This window comes from Sceloporus occidentalis, unplaced genomic scaffold, assembly GCF_023333645.1.
Source record: "Sceloporus occidentalis isolate IW3139 unplaced genomic scaffold, rSceOcc1.0.p SCAF_77, whole genome shotgun sequence".
In the NCBI taxonomy this organism is placed as follows: Eukaryota; Metazoa; Chordata; class Lepidosauria; order Squamata; family Phrynosomatidae; genus Sceloporus; species Sceloporus occidentalis.
Genome location: NW_028317057.1, coordinates 1,707,174 through 1,723,100, shown reverse-complemented (window position 1 = coordinate 1,723,100; position 15,927 = coordinate 1,707,174). Strand labels below are relative to the sequence as shown.

Below are 15,927 nucleotides of genomic sequence, written 5' to 3'. Positions count from 1 at the left end.
GTCTGTACAAAAAAAATTGAGGAATTGTCAAAACCAGTATTGAAAGCTCATTTTTGCTCATTACGGTATATATATTTTTAGTACAGATCAATCTAAATTGAAGTGTGTCTGGCACTTTTACTAAGCTTAATAAATAATTAGAAACCATTTATATGGAGTTTGTGACTTTTTCACACAAGCTTTTAAAAATAGCTTTTTCTAAATTAAGAGCGTCATTTCATTCTAATGAGGTTTCTCCTGGCTTCACTTAGAAACGCTCAGAGCATGGAGCTCCAATGTAGAAGAGCATATATGAAGCTTAGAACGGCTTTTTTAATTTTCACCCCTCCCTGGGTCTTCTGACTGTGGCAGCATTCCAAATGTTTCACAAATCATCTGTTATTCATAAAAAAACTAGCTACTTTTAGAGTACTGCATTCTAGTTTTTCTTTTACTCTAGAGCTAAAATATGTAACCCTACATTTATAAACAATACAATGTCATCTCTAATTAGTTTAATGTAGACAAAATAGTTTTCTTGTTCTTTTGTATGTGTTGGAACATTACCCACTGTTTGAATTGTGCAATAAGTGTTTTAACATTTCAATAGAATGGTGTTTTTTATTGTTACAGACAACTTACATTCTTTAGTCTAAATGAAAACATTACTTTGAAATATGTTCTACCCTGCTTCTCTTACATTTAATATTATACTATAGTTATGTTGAATCAGCCATCTAAAAGAATGGCATTCCAGTTCAATGAGAAAACCCCCCAAAACTTAGATTGTACTAAAGGATGGTTTGTGTCCGGTCCTTCACCAAACCTTTAGCTGTCCAAAATGCCTACAGGTATTAGTATCTGCGCACATGCAGCTTCTCAGAACTGCTTAAAGGTCCAAACATGGCATTCGGCTAAAAATTTGCAAAACAAAACAGTAAAGAAGAATATGTAAGATATAAAACAAAACAGAATGGAAAGAGAGGACATTTAGCAAGGAAAAAGGACTTAAACAGCTATAATCCTTGCCTGTAATCACATTCTCAGATGGAATTAGCATGGTTACCAAGCAGAACTATATAAAAAAACCAAGATGTAAAAATAACTATACTAGAAAAAGATGATAATGGAAGAAACACAAATAAAAAAGTGTAGTATTTAGCCTAAATTTGTTAGAGTGAGTTTAAGGCTTTTACATCAATCATTCTGGAATGGCTAGAACACAGTCTTTCTATCCATGAAACCCGCTAGCATGTCTTTTTCTTCTCTTTCTATCCTCTTTTCTTTCCTCTCTTATTAGGAGTGAGTCCCCTAAAAGGCTTTCCAACCCAAACCGAATTACAACCACTAAAACTTGGTGTTCCTTTCTTGTCTTGGGCCTCTAGCAGACCATTCTCAAAACTTTAGTTCCTAAATGTGTCAGCTGGTGTGGCAGTTCTGTAGGCTTTGCAGTCCATGTGACACATATTGCCAGATTGCCAAAGTTGGATAGATTGGGCTCTTCGTGCATCGCTCATCAGTGGGCCAGTTGGGGAGATCAGAGATTTACATATGCAACAACTCCTGTGTAGTAGCTCTTCGTCCGGGAATCCTTATAAAGCAGAGCTCCAGGATATGAAGTCATGGTGCTCAGCACAGAGGACACATTTCATGAGAAATGGACTCTCATTGAGAGGTCCTGTGTTGGGTCAGGCGTAGGGCAGTGACCCACATTAAAAAACACACTTTATCCGACCATAACCAGCTATTACATCTCTATGCCAGACAAACATGAGAAAAAGGAAAGATGTTTTTACACAATAACTAACAAACATTCATGGTATTAAGATGTACCAACTGATACAGAACAAGCTTTAACAAGCAAATATCCCAGTGTTTACCGGCCGCATTCAGGTTTCAGCAAATATGTTAATCTACAAATATTGGGGAATGCTGGAAACTTTTCAATAACAAAATGTGTTGATGAACGCACCAACTTTGGTCAGTTCATACGTTAAGTTAATCAAGAAACAAAAAATAATACTTTGATAACATGGAGAAGTCATTTTTTCCCAGATTCGTAGATTTGTCTACCTGAGAAGATTGAACCGGAGTTGGCTGGATCTCATTGCCTCCATTACCTGAGAATCCCCTTTGACCTGTGAAACCCACTCTGATCCTTGATCTTTCACTAACATTTCAAAGCCTTGAGCAACAATCGCTTGTCTGTGATACGGAAATTCAAGCCTAGCATTTTCATTTCCGTTTATGCCAATTTCAGTTTCCATTTCAGTGGGAAAACACACAATGGTATTAACCCTTCCTAGGCCCTTTTAGAAGTCTAAAGGTTGGAAAAATGCAGCCCTCTGATGGCTGGATGAGAAAACTGTAAAGAACGTGATTAGGATGGAATTTTCAAGGCATCGTGTCTATAGCAGCTCAGAACAAAGCTGAAGTCTTTGTGTACAAATGTAAAAACACAAGAGCCTCTGCAGGTCTTTGCTGGCTGAGGGTGATGGAAGCTTTCCATCAAGCTACAGCTGAAGTGTCACATAAAAGCCTACATTCATTTAGTACTGGCTCTGCACCCTGTGTGACTGAAGGGGTTATTTCATTTAGCAGTTGGCCGGGCCTGGATTATGAAGTTTGAGGCACAGAGGGAAAAAGACGGACTGCCCTCTGTGTTACTTGCTCTTGAAGAACTGTACCCATCAGCAATTTTTCTCCTGTTCGCACTTAAAAAATGATCCTACTAAGCCTTTTATGGTTACAGAACTTCCTGTTAGGCACTTAACCTCCAACATCTCCTGCCAGGATTTTACGGATTCAACGCACAATGAGTAGAGACAGAAAATATTTTTCATGTGTTCCATTGTATATGACACAAGGGTAATTTTTCAGAAGTGCAGTCCTACTTGCTCTATTTTATTCCAATACGCTTTTCTCTTGCCATTTCATCTGAATCACTTTTACTGCTGCATTTTTGCTTTAGTTGTACCAATACAATATATATATATATATATACATATATATATATATATATATATATATGTATATATATATATATATATATATATATATATATTCTTGCATTATTATAACACAGATTGCTTTGGATAGAAATGGTATCTCATATGAGCTGCCACTTTAATTTAACTGTTTAGAGTCAGGACAGTGTGATTTGCGAATGTATTGTAATGTATGGGTTCAAAGCAGTAAAAACCTAAATTGTCTTAGTTTATCAGTTCTAGTTTTGTTATACCCTTTGAATATATCTAATGTAAGAAGCGCCTCATTAATTGTTGGTGCTAAAAAAATTAAATATAATAATACTAATAATCAATATATTTGCTTGTATTTTTTAACTCACTTTCCAAACAAAGTCTGAACTCTGAATATGACAGGCTTATTTTCTTAGTTTGTAATCTACCATTTGGAATTTAATCTTTTCATTAAAGTTTTAAATATAGCTTTTTAGAAAGCCGCGTTCTTTCTAATGTGTTACTTTTTATGCAGTTATTCTTTTCTTTTATACATATAGAAAGGATTGATGAAATATTAATGCCTGTGTTTGTAGTTATACGTCAAGGTGTGTAATGTGACTGAATCTCACTTCAGGGGCAGATCCTCTGCTAATGATTTTTATCAATAAGCTTGATTCAGCGGATCTTTGGTTCTTCAGCTTAATAATTAAAACAGTTTTTGGCTCAGTTATGGCTCCTGAGGAGCAATACAATCATGGAAAATCCTTCTGTCAACATAAACAGAGCGCACTTTCCAAGCGGCTTTTTTATTTTAGTCACAAAAATAAACATTTAAATATGTGGTAAAAACTGGATATTAAAGAGACCACTTTAGGAAATACATGTCTGAAAACATATTTCAATAATACATGAAGATGGTTTCTGCTTTCTTTGAAGAGAGATGTTGGATGCACTGGCCTATGGGACAAGTCTGACATTTAGAGCATAACGTTAGCTTTTGGCACTATCAATCCTACTTCAAGGTTTTTTCTAATGTATATATATATATATATATATATATATATATATATATATAGGCATGTTTGTGTGTGTGTAACAATAAGCACGTACTTAACAAAGGACCGAAACACAATTTTAATCATCCTTTGCAGTAACCCTAGTCTGATGCCAAGGTGAGCTCTCTGCACTATACTCTTGCAACTTTCTGGAAAACTACAGATGCCCACAAATCAACATTTATAGTAACTATTTTAACAGAAAATATCATACACCAATATAGTAAAAAGTATAATAATAATAATAAACAATATAAATGTAATGCTCCATTCATTATGTCCCTGTGGCAGAATGCCTTTCCATAGAACAGACATTGTGTATTTCCTTACAGCCAGACCAGCAGGCTATTAACATTGGTCTGGACGGCCCCAAGAGCAGCACATGAGCCAACTCCATTGGAACAGCTGGTAACTATGAATTACATAGTTTGCAATCAGGTAACATTAACCAATAATAATGAAAACAAGGGGTACGTGCTGCTGTATTCACCGCTTTTTTATATTTCTAAACTCCTTGATTTGTTTTTTCTTTTTTTTTCTTAAAACCAGATACTTTGTCTTAGAGTTAGAAATCACAACTAAGAACTCTTTGTATGCCAGATATAGTGAGAGGGGTATAGCCCTCTTTTATTCTGAAACTTAAAAGGAACAACAGAAAAAACTTTTCTGGGAATTGTTCTAGTTATCATTAGATTATTCTTGCCCTTCATAACTGACCCTTCCATTCACATTACACATGCATTCGCCTTTGGAACACATTACAATATATCTGCCTGTTTCTCTATATCTCTTTTTCAGAGAGATTCCCAATTCCCCAAAGCTCTTTGTGACTTAAAATCACAGGCAATGCAGCCAAATACATTCAAGCAGACGGCCAAGCTGGAACACCTGTCTGCTGGTGGGTTCCAGGCAGTGTAGAATGGCAGTGCTTGGGGTATGTGTCTGAAACAATTGCACTAAACCGGGGTATTAAAAAAAACACATGGAGAAAATGCATTTAAATGTTTCATAACAAAGATTTTCGTATGAGGTTCTATTCTTATACGTAACTCATCATTTAGTATAAATAAAAAAATCTCCCATGTGATATATATAAGAAATGTACCCCAAAATATACTAAGTTCATTTGAATTAAAAGGATTTCACTGCCAATAACTAAGAGAACATTTCATCTGCATCATACACCGGCATAAAGCAATAAATGTTGAGCAATCAGCAATAAACATTTAGCTTGCATTAACAACAAGATCCATATTAGTATATTATTGTATGTTTGCAAAAATAATAATATGCTAACTGTATAAGTATACATTAGGAAAATATGCACATAAAATTTGATGTAAACACTCGGAAAGGGTAAAGAACAAACAATAAAATAAGTAAGTCGAAAAAATTATTAATTTATGGGAGGGGACAGACGTGTATTAGCACCTTTGAATCATTTTAAATGCTGTTTAATATTAAAAATATATGTCTGTGATTTGGATTTCAGAAAGATATGAGGCTGGTGGACATGTGGAATAGCCTTCCAGAAACAGTGGAGGTTTATATAATCAGGTTATTTAAACCTGCAGGGGATAGACATAAGGTCATCCTGAACAAAATGCAAGCCAGGTCACATGTAAGTTTAGAGGTCTCAAAGTATGTATAGATATAGGCAGGCTAGATAAGTCAAAGGACACTTATCTGCCCATGATTCTAGAACTTAATACTTTTTAGTTTGTTAAATTCTAGGTGTGAAAGTTCCTATATTAATCACAATCACAAAATTATAACACTCAGATTATTGTTTTACTCCACTTTTCCAATAAGGGGAAAAAGATGGTCTTCAGTCTGATGATATAATGGGCCAGATCTCCCGTTCCATGTCACTTATTCTAGGTTATAAACAGGGAGTTTAAGTACATACACTATGAATCTCCTCAACACTGTATACTAGTCATCAAATTCCTTATATATATTATTATATATATTATTAGTAGTATATACTTCCCCCACTCGATATTTATTATATGGGTGATTTTATACAGGAATATGTTGTCATCAAATATCCATCTAAAGCGTATGCCGGAAGCATTGTGCTGGCAGGTTACTGTTACCAATGTTTTGTGAGTTATGTCACAGTAACCCCCTGAGGCTGAATACACATGGGGGTAGGTTTGAGTTTGGGAGGGGGGTCATGACAGATTGATGGGGAGACCCCTTGCCTGCCTGCCCAGTCCCCTCTTCCAGCGAACTATGTGGTGGCTAGGAACCACGGCGATGCCTGCCGACATTTGGAACGGAGTGGCTAAGGACATTTGTTGCCCTGCCACATTGCTCGTTTGGGGTCATACTGGGCTTGTGGTGGGTCACAATCAGAGGTTGCTATGGAGGGAAACCTGGTTTTATTATCCATCCTTAGAACCGGGGTCCTGCTGACGGATCGTGTCTCGACGGATCATGTCTCGACTAGTGATTGAGTGAACACAAAGAGTTAATTCCTTGAGCAGTTGAGCTGTCAGCGGCAAGGAAGATCTGTATGGTGGAGTTACTCAGTCAAAGTACAGGTCTCCGTCACAAGTTATGTCTCAAAGCCATCATCTATGTCCATGGCCGGGTATTGCAATCCATTTGCATCATTCTCTTGTCAGTGATGAAACAAGCAGTGTATATTATGTGGATATCCTATAGACAAGAAGTACTGTGATGTGACCATTTCAAATCAAGTCATTGTAGTAAGTATGGTTTAACCTTGTTACCCAACATTCAAACACAATTATTCATACGTACTAAGCTATATCAGTACGATAGTCCCAGCAGCTATATATAAACCACAGCATCTATCAGATTAATGTCTGATAGACATCCCGTTAGGTCAACGTGATGACTCTTCATGGCAAAATGACAGACTGGAGAGTTTCAGAAGACCTTATAATTTTCTAATCAGCGAGGATCCTCGCATAGTAACCAAACAAGAAGTGCTGTATGGTGGAGTTGAAAAACAAAATCCAACAGAACAAGCCATAGGGTTAGGGTTTTCTCTTGCAAAATGTGATTATTTTCATCTCAAAGTGCATTTTATGTTCTTTTAACATGTAATTTTCTTTTAATACCTTCACCTTGGCACAGATTTTGGAAAATGTTTATAGCTTTGGAATGTTTTTTTGTCTTTAAAACTGTAACACTTCAGTAACTTCTAAATGATCTAAATGTACAGTGTCACGGCGGATTATCCATCTTTTTTTTTTATTGCCGAAATCCAGAACAAGCCATTTCGATTCAGTTAGTGATACCCGTCCGTTGAATGTAAATGAGCATTTTTGCTTTGGCTTGCATATTGTGGTTTTGGCTGACATTTTGTTTTGTAAAAAGTTCATTTTCTTACTAAATATATTTGCGTGTCATTCTCAAGATCCGTGATTTCTCAGAAAATAAACAAAGTACTGTATATATTACGAGGCAGTGGCTTTCCGGCAGCAGATGCATTGCAAATTGGCAGCATATGTCAGCCAAACCTGCACTCATGTTAAATCTGAACTCTATAAACAGAAGGAGGATTCTAACCACATAAGTGGTTTCAGTTCAGACTTGGTAATTTAGATTATTGTACTTGTCCCAACCACATCGTACATGTGGCAAAACCTCCATATTAGGTAAAACATTTTTTATATCATATACCATTAAAATCAGAAATTGTGATTTGCGATTCAGCAATGTTTAAACTTGTCTTAAAAATATATATATATATTAAAATGTAAGGGATAATGTTCCATCATGAAGAATACACATGCTAATTATAGTCTAACTTCTGCAAGACATATGCAAGGAATATATTTAACTAGGAGACTGAATGTTTATGAAATATTTAAGTTGATTAATATTACGCATAATCACAGACTGCTTAGTAAAATTAAAGGTACTGTTATACTTAGACCCTATAGGATGTTAAGCAACAAAGCTTAAATTGATCCGTCATTTTAATCTCCCCTCTGAAGGTTTAATCACATAAAAAACACATAAGCTTTTTTCCCGTTTCAAAGATCCATCAGTTCCTGCTTTTGCATCATGTGACAATTAAGTGTTCCTGACAAAAATTCTGGATAATACAACATTTTCAGTTATTAAAGAACGATTTTTGGGAAGGATGTTGACATTCAACAGTACTTAGTATAATGTTTCAGAAGCGCAGAACAGGTATAATATCACCTAAGTGGCTAGAAAAACTTTTTGGAGTCCATATCTGATTAACGTAACAGATAACAATGCTCACTAGTAATGCGTAGTTATAAAGAAAAGGTATCAATGTAAGTTTGGCAAATTATTTAAACTCTGAGGGCAGGGCTTGCACCCTTCCTAATATAGATCTGTTTATCGTATTCTGAAGAACAAAGAAAAAAACAAGCATCTACAAACGTATAAAACTGTCAGTAACTTGCTATAGAAGAGTGATTTGCGGAAGTTCACGTAAAGCCAAACTATCTGACCAGATATCCTCTTTAATGATTTTCTTCTCTAATAATCGATTCATTATTTTTGTGTATAAAGAGCTAATCTCAGTCTGCAGGGTAAAACGAACACATCCATATGTTACTGCAACTTGAAAAACAACACAGTGCGCTAGGAAAACATTATACAAATCTCTTCTCCAAATCCTTGTGAGCTCGCTTTACAGGATCTTGCATTTTCAGGAGCATCCTGCCTGGTGAATATACTAACAACCATACATCTATTTCTTTACATATATATATTTATAAGAGTAGTGTCTGGTTTACTCTGTAGGGGAAGAAAGAAAATGGCGCTCTGCCAACATCATGCAATTTATTTAATATATTTCTGGCCATCTAGGGAAGCTTATCAATTTGCAAGCTCATAACACAGCATAACACTGTAAACATTGAAAGCTCTCACCAGCACAGCCCTCATCACCATTTGTATTGGTCTACATCTTTATGCCATAATATGCGTATTTATTATTCCGCAAATATACAGTGCTGTAGAAAATGGTGTCACATAGATAAAAATGATAATACTAATAAATAATTCTTTCATATTTTTGCATCGTGGATTCCCTTTTCTCTTCAAAGGGAAAATATATCTGGAAAATCTCATTTTGATGTATGTCTGGCGGTCAGGTTGAAGGAAGAGTGAATTAAATTTACTCTTTCTTTTCCCTTAATGTCCATTAGCTTTGTGTAAATTTAACTTATGTGATTCAGCGGATATCAGTAACGCCATTCCATGCATCGTAGAATAGGGAATGTATCTTAAACACACTTTGTAGAAATCAGGAGATAGGAACCTCCCAGCGTAGGCTACATGGAGCTCTCTGTCTTCTGCGGAGTGGCTTTGTGGGGTTGGCCCTAGCCACATGTTGGGGTAGGATAAAGTAGACAAGGTACAGGCCATTCAGGAGTAGCTATGGCCACACACCACTCCCCTGCCCGGAGAAAGAAGAAACTGGCTTGGAGACCGAGGGACGGAAATGTGCGTATACAGTAAACATATAAGAAAAGTATGTGGCAACTTTGGGGCTAGGGGGCAAAATTGGCCATATTACCCAGTGATGTAGCCAAAAAGCAATTTGGCAAAAACATATTCAGTTCTCATGTCTACCCTACATATATTCACCAACATTGACTCCACTGGAATCACTATTATCACACTTGCAGTCATTGCACCAATATTATTAGACAAAAAACCATGCCTCCCAGTGTCCTGGAGTAGAAAGTTAAGATAAAGCCTAATCCTGGGAAAATCAAGAACAGTACCTGGAGAAATACACTGCAGCTTGCAGCCAACACCAGCCAGCGAACATATAGCATCCCTTGACCCAAATGATAACGCTGGAACCTGTGTCGTTAGACACCAAGCTGCCAGTGACCTCATTTGCCAGAAATGCCAAGAGCTGCCACATCAGCCCTATTGCTAGGACTGCTCTAGCAACTTCAGGGCTGTTGTCAGTTATACATCAAACTATTCCTTTTGTCAAGCCCAGTGCAGGATACACAAGGGCATTAAGGTGTGTTTTCTTAACAGTGTGCTTATTTATTCACTTGCCTTCTTGTTTGCTTCATCTGCTCCTGGTAGCCGATGCATTTTCTTGCCTTGCCTCAAGCTCTATGTTCTCTGTTATCCATTCCAGACATCACCTTTCTCTTATTTTCAAATCTTGATTCAAGGCCCATCTTTGCAAACTTTTCCGTAACCTCCCCACCGAGACCAACAATTACATTAGCCTCTCTGCCACACTAAATGCACTTACACCTACTCTGATCACTCTCCGCTACACATAATGCACTTAACTCTGATATGGAAAAGCACTTGTGTTTTCCTCCTTTTGTCTCTGGCCGTCTGGTGCTTACGCTGTAGACAGTTTGAGAAAAAGATAAAAGGGATTCCCTTCTCTTACTGTCTGCTCCAGCGTGCAGCATTTTTAACCTCTGGGATTTTCGGATTGTTTTATTTTAATATTCTGTAGAGACACCTCATCCAAGAAATATATCTTCTTTTCAAGAATGTTCAGACATGTCATGCAGATTTTACTTGTCTTCTCTTGGCAAAGACTGTATCAGAATTCTTCTGTCAGCCCAAGTAGGAAGTAATCTGCTTCCTGGTGTCTATCTGCATGGATTTGGCAGATTGTACATTATCGATGAGCACAAAGATTGTTTATAGTTTATGGTTCCTCTTATGGAGTGAGAGCAGACATTACAAATGTAGCAACAAGGTGGCAGCTCTTCCATGCAAAAAAACCCAGAACATGCTTAAAGGGACACCCTAGCCATCATGTGCACTTTAACCCCTTCGGACAGATAGATGGTGTTGGCTCACAGTGATCAGCAAGCAGGGCTCCTAGATCAACCAGACTCATCAGAGGTCTCAGAATTGTCTAGAAACCTTTTTAATTGCTATTCAGGTGTTATATTGGATTGGTCAGCAGGAAGCTAGTAACCCTTTAGAATTTAGAACTATAATGATGGGGCCAGGATAGTAAGACTTAAACGTGTTACATAATTAGAATTCGATTAGAAGGGCGTACAGCTTATATTGCAGAAAGTGGTATCAAACAATAAAATCACACGGCTTAACATTATGTTGCAGTTTATGGCTTCCTTTAATTATTTATAAATTGGTATGCAGATCCGGAACATCAGCACTTTTAATGCAGTCCAGCTGCCGTGGCAAAGTGATCCCACAGCCTTTTTATATATATATATATATATAATATATAATATATATAATATATATGGGCATATCCCTTACGAAAAATTACTGCAGTTTTTTCTGAAGTAATACTGCAGTTTTTTGGACATGAAAAAACTGCAATACTGCACTTTTACTGCACTTTTTTTTTTTTATATTGCAAACCTACAGTTTTACTTCAATGTACTGCAGCTTTATTGCATTTGTACTTCCGTACAAAAATAACTGCAGTACAACTGCAGTACAGTGAAGTACAAATGCAGTAAAACTGCAGTAAATGTGCAATAATACTGCAGTAAAAGTGCAGTATTGCAGTTTTTTCATGTCCAAAAAACTGCAGTATTTTTTGGTAAGGGACACAGTAGGGTCGCAGTGCATATTTCAGAACGTTCAGGGTTTGTTTATGGCCAGTGACAATAATGAAAAATAAATTAGTGAACTATCTTGCATTTATTAAAGTCAAGTAACCATTTATGAAGCGACGCTGTTAATTTCATTGAGGCTTGAAAAGTGAGCAGCTCAGTGTGTTTAAAAAATTACCAAAATCCATGACAGACCTATAGAGAGGGCTACCAAACATCAGAGAAACCATATTCATTCTAATAGTAATATTTCAAAAGAAACTTCTTTTACTGCTTTAAATATCAAACTATTTACCATAATCAACTGCCTTATAAGTCTCCACAGCCAATTTATTTTAATAAAAAATACCCTTCAAATAACGTCAGCGATACTAAGTGTAGGTACAAATATTTGTCTACATTATTTTTATAACTTGGACCAAATGAGTTTATTTCTAATCGTACTTCCACCAGATCCTTTAAGTTGTATGAAAAAAAGAAAGTCCTGAAAAATTGTGGCAGAATGTTCCTTATGGAGACTTTGTAGAAATAATAATGTACATAATAGCTACCAAATTGGTCCTTTTAATTGCTTAGTCCTGATGATAATTTAATGAACATTCAGTGCACATAACTGGTACATTTCATCTTCAGTACACAGAACACATCTCTTGGACTTGGAGGTACTGTGTGAGTAATACCTTACATTAAAAAAGATGAATTAATTTTTTCATCCAAGCCAAAAAGATGTATCTGGCTTCATTCTGTAGAGACAACCATTCTTTCCGTGGTGCGTCATTATAAACTCCTCAGAAGAAATCTTGGACATTAAGATTATAATTGAAATGTAAGAAATAGTACTTGGAAAAAAAAGCTTTTTACTATCACTACCTTAACCTATGCCAGACAAGATTTAAAACAAATATATACTTTTTTCAATGTCCCATTAAATGGACAAAACAATCATATTTTCCAGATTGCGATTATTTACTGGCTATTTTACTAAAATGTGTCCCTCGTATGTATTATCACACCTTGTTTTTGAATCCTTTAGCACATCTAAGTACTGATCTAGCAATAAATGAGGATGTTTCCCTATGACATGTAAAGTCTTCTGTTTAGATGTAAGAAAGTACTTCTGTGGATTTTAATTGCACCATAATCCATTTCCCCAATGAACATCAAAGGCCACACTCCTCCCTTTACTGTGATTTCAATTGCTCTCATCAGCTAGAAAGTTTAAAGCATGATCAAATTTGTTCTTCAATCACTTGAGCCCTGTTAATAAACTATTCTGTATGCTCGCTCATCCATCCTAGGATTTTGCAACTTCTTTGAGATGTCTTCAAGAGGAGCGTAGAAAGACATCTTTGATTGCAAACAGGCCCTAGGGATAAACTTTAGCACTACTTGCTTTTAAACCTCCACAGATAAAAACAGGTGACATGCGCAATTTCCCCCCCTCTGGCCCACCCTGTTCTCCACAAAAGGAACTTTGAAAACAACAGACAAACAAAATCCTTCTAATTCTCATAGCATTTTAAGTCTCCCCCAATAGAGATTCTATTCTTTCACTTCCACTTTTGAAGTATAGCACAGTTCTTCATTGAACTGTTCCTGGATTAGCTTGGAAAACGTTTCCTATCACAATGGGAGCAATACCCCAACTATAATTGATGGGGTACTTACAAATAAGACCCTTTGCCACTTGAAATTCCTTTAAGAGGCGGCTGAGAAAGGGAATTTAGGATTCTTTACAAAGAGGGAACTTAAATCCGTAATTCTTATTACCACTTCTTTTTTTGAGAGCACTCACACCTGGGCATGCAGTGAATTGTGGTATTATTTGTTAGAGAGACCTCCTGGTTCCTGAGATTCTTGCCAGTTCTGTTACACAGTTTTCAGGTTAGCAGCAGGAATTTAAAATTATTCGCTAAATCTCTTAGTTCCCATGGGTTACTGGGATGGTGATGATGTTAGTTTGCTATTGGACATCCATGAAGTATTAGCTACCAAGGCATTCAGCATCTAAGGAACAAGGAGCTTGCTGGGTCTAAAAGCAGAAGACCTCTTGTCTGGTTTAATAAACTGATTATAATGAGGCTGAGAATTCGATGAAATGCATGCCCAGCATACAATATGCCATTCATTGACAAGTAATGGTCAATCCACAGAATGTTACCTTTTGTTCTTTAATGTGTGGTCTGATCATTATTAATGTTCTGCTTGAAGTGCCAGGAAAAAATTACCATACGAAAAAGAAAACAACTTATTTGTTACAAGCTTTCGAGTTCAATAGCACCGCACCGCTCCTGGGATCTTTGTACATGAGCTGACTTAGATGGACTCATCTAAGGTTTACATGCTGCTACCTTGAAGTATGTGTGATGTATAAACTCACAGACAAAAATCTAATATTTTCTTAACATATATATATATATATATATATATATATATATATTATAGTACAGGTAAGCACTTCACAGGTAGTAGTCAGCAATCTAAAAATTAGATGTATCCAGGTAAAAATGGCCGATATTGCATCCCTCTAGTAGATTATAAAAATTATAAAGAACAATTTTAGGCATAAAAAGCAATTATGATTTAGACTGATATGTAGGGCTATCACTTTAGAAACACATGCAATGGTCCTGCTGGTGGATCTATATTAATTGCTTTGCAATAGAATTAGTCTTTACATTTAACCCTTAAAACTTCTGCAATTACTAATATTCATATAGGACACGCAGGGTGCATTAAAGGTTAATGCATGCTGGAAAGAATTTCTATTCACATTCTGGGCCGCTTAAAAAACTTCCATATGATTCAGACACAAATTTGTGTTAATAAATACTGTATTTATTAGTTTGTGTGGGTTTTAGATGGGTTTCCCTAAATCATTTGCTAAGGGCCCCTTAAACACCTGTTGCAATTTCCAGTCTGCCTTTGTCTCGGTTAGGCCTGAACGACCACCAAAAGACATAAATCCAGTTATAAATTATAACCAGCCTAGAATATGTAAAGAGAAAAACATTAAAATCAATTTAGGAACTGCAGTGCATTGGAATATAACAAATTCGGATGCACCGACGGCAGCGTAGTCCTTTTGCTGTCCGGCTTATAAGTGAGCTTTGTGTTACTTCAGAATGTATTTAATTTTGCTCCATTTAAATCTCTAGATATGTTAAACCCTTTAAATGCCAGACAGTAGAAATGTCTAGCAATGATATTGAAAACGTGTTGAAATTTGCACTAAAAGGGTTCAGAGTTCCTTTAAAAAACTCATCAAATCATCTTTTTTTAAATACATTTTTTTCCATGGCTGGATGAAAATACGGGATGTATTTTAAGTTCCTCTTGTGAAAGTCTGGTGCTACCACCCCTCAAGTCTATACAGCTATATGGAACATTTTGAGTGCTTGAACTTTTCTACCTTGAAGTTTAAGTAATGTTTTTCTTTTAATATAAAACATTTTAAGAAAGGATACAGATCCAGCATTAATGGTATAAATATTTATTTGGCGTGAGAGAGCTTTCTCATCCTCATTCCATTGCTGCCTTCTAAGTGGTTCATTTATTATGCTTTAGCTCAGAGGCTTTTGCAGTCCTCTTATAGAGATCCGGACCCTTTCTGAGGTACCTGCTCCTCTTGAGTACAAATCTATTGTTTTTATGTCCCAGAACATAATTCCACACATACTCACGCAGACACTTCACCTTTTGCTGGACTCTAAGGCAGGGTTAAACCTTTAAATGCAGCCACTTGAGGGCCACTTACTTGGAGTGGTGAATTCTGGGATAGGATGGCTAGGATTAGGCCTATGGCTGCATGTACAGAGGTATCTCTCCTATAATATCTCTTCCACCAGGCATCCTTTTGAGGTGGAGCACCGGGATAGGGAGAGCCACCTGTAAATAGGTCCTGAGGGTTTCTTGGGGTGCTGTCCTAGCCCATCAACCCCTATAAAATACACCACTGCTTATATGGCTTTGGGGTGTTATACTTTATAAACTAGTTCCCCATCAATCTCTGGTCTAGAATCCTAAAATCACACTTGGCGATCATTTTTGTTCTATTTATCTTCTAAATCACATATCAGCAGTATCCAACGGCATCAATGGAACCTCTAAATATTGAGATAATGGGTTTGCAATGGTTTTAATAAAATAAAATATGGCCTATTGCTTTTCGTTAGCCTGATATCAGTGGGTACAAATTCCGAAATTTAAAGGATTTTAACATTTTGCTCCCAGCAGTAAAATTCAAAAAAAAAGAAAGCTTCCTGATCTAAAAAAAAAAAAGGCTCCATCACAGTGTTCCTGCTGGCATGATGACTAGTGAATAGATTGTACAATAATACCACCTTTTTATAGAATCAAAAAATGTCAGAGCAATGTGTTTCA

General features: G+C 36.4%; 1 protein-coding gene across 8 annotated transcripts in view; it reads right to left on the bottom strand.

The window, feature by feature from the left end:
- The window catches only part of LOC149285553 (teneurin-3-like), a 328,960-nt gene that overhangs the window by 285,848 nt on the left and 27,185 nt on the right, over positions 1–15,927 (bottom strand). The gene's annotated exons all lie outside the window — the stretch shown is intronic.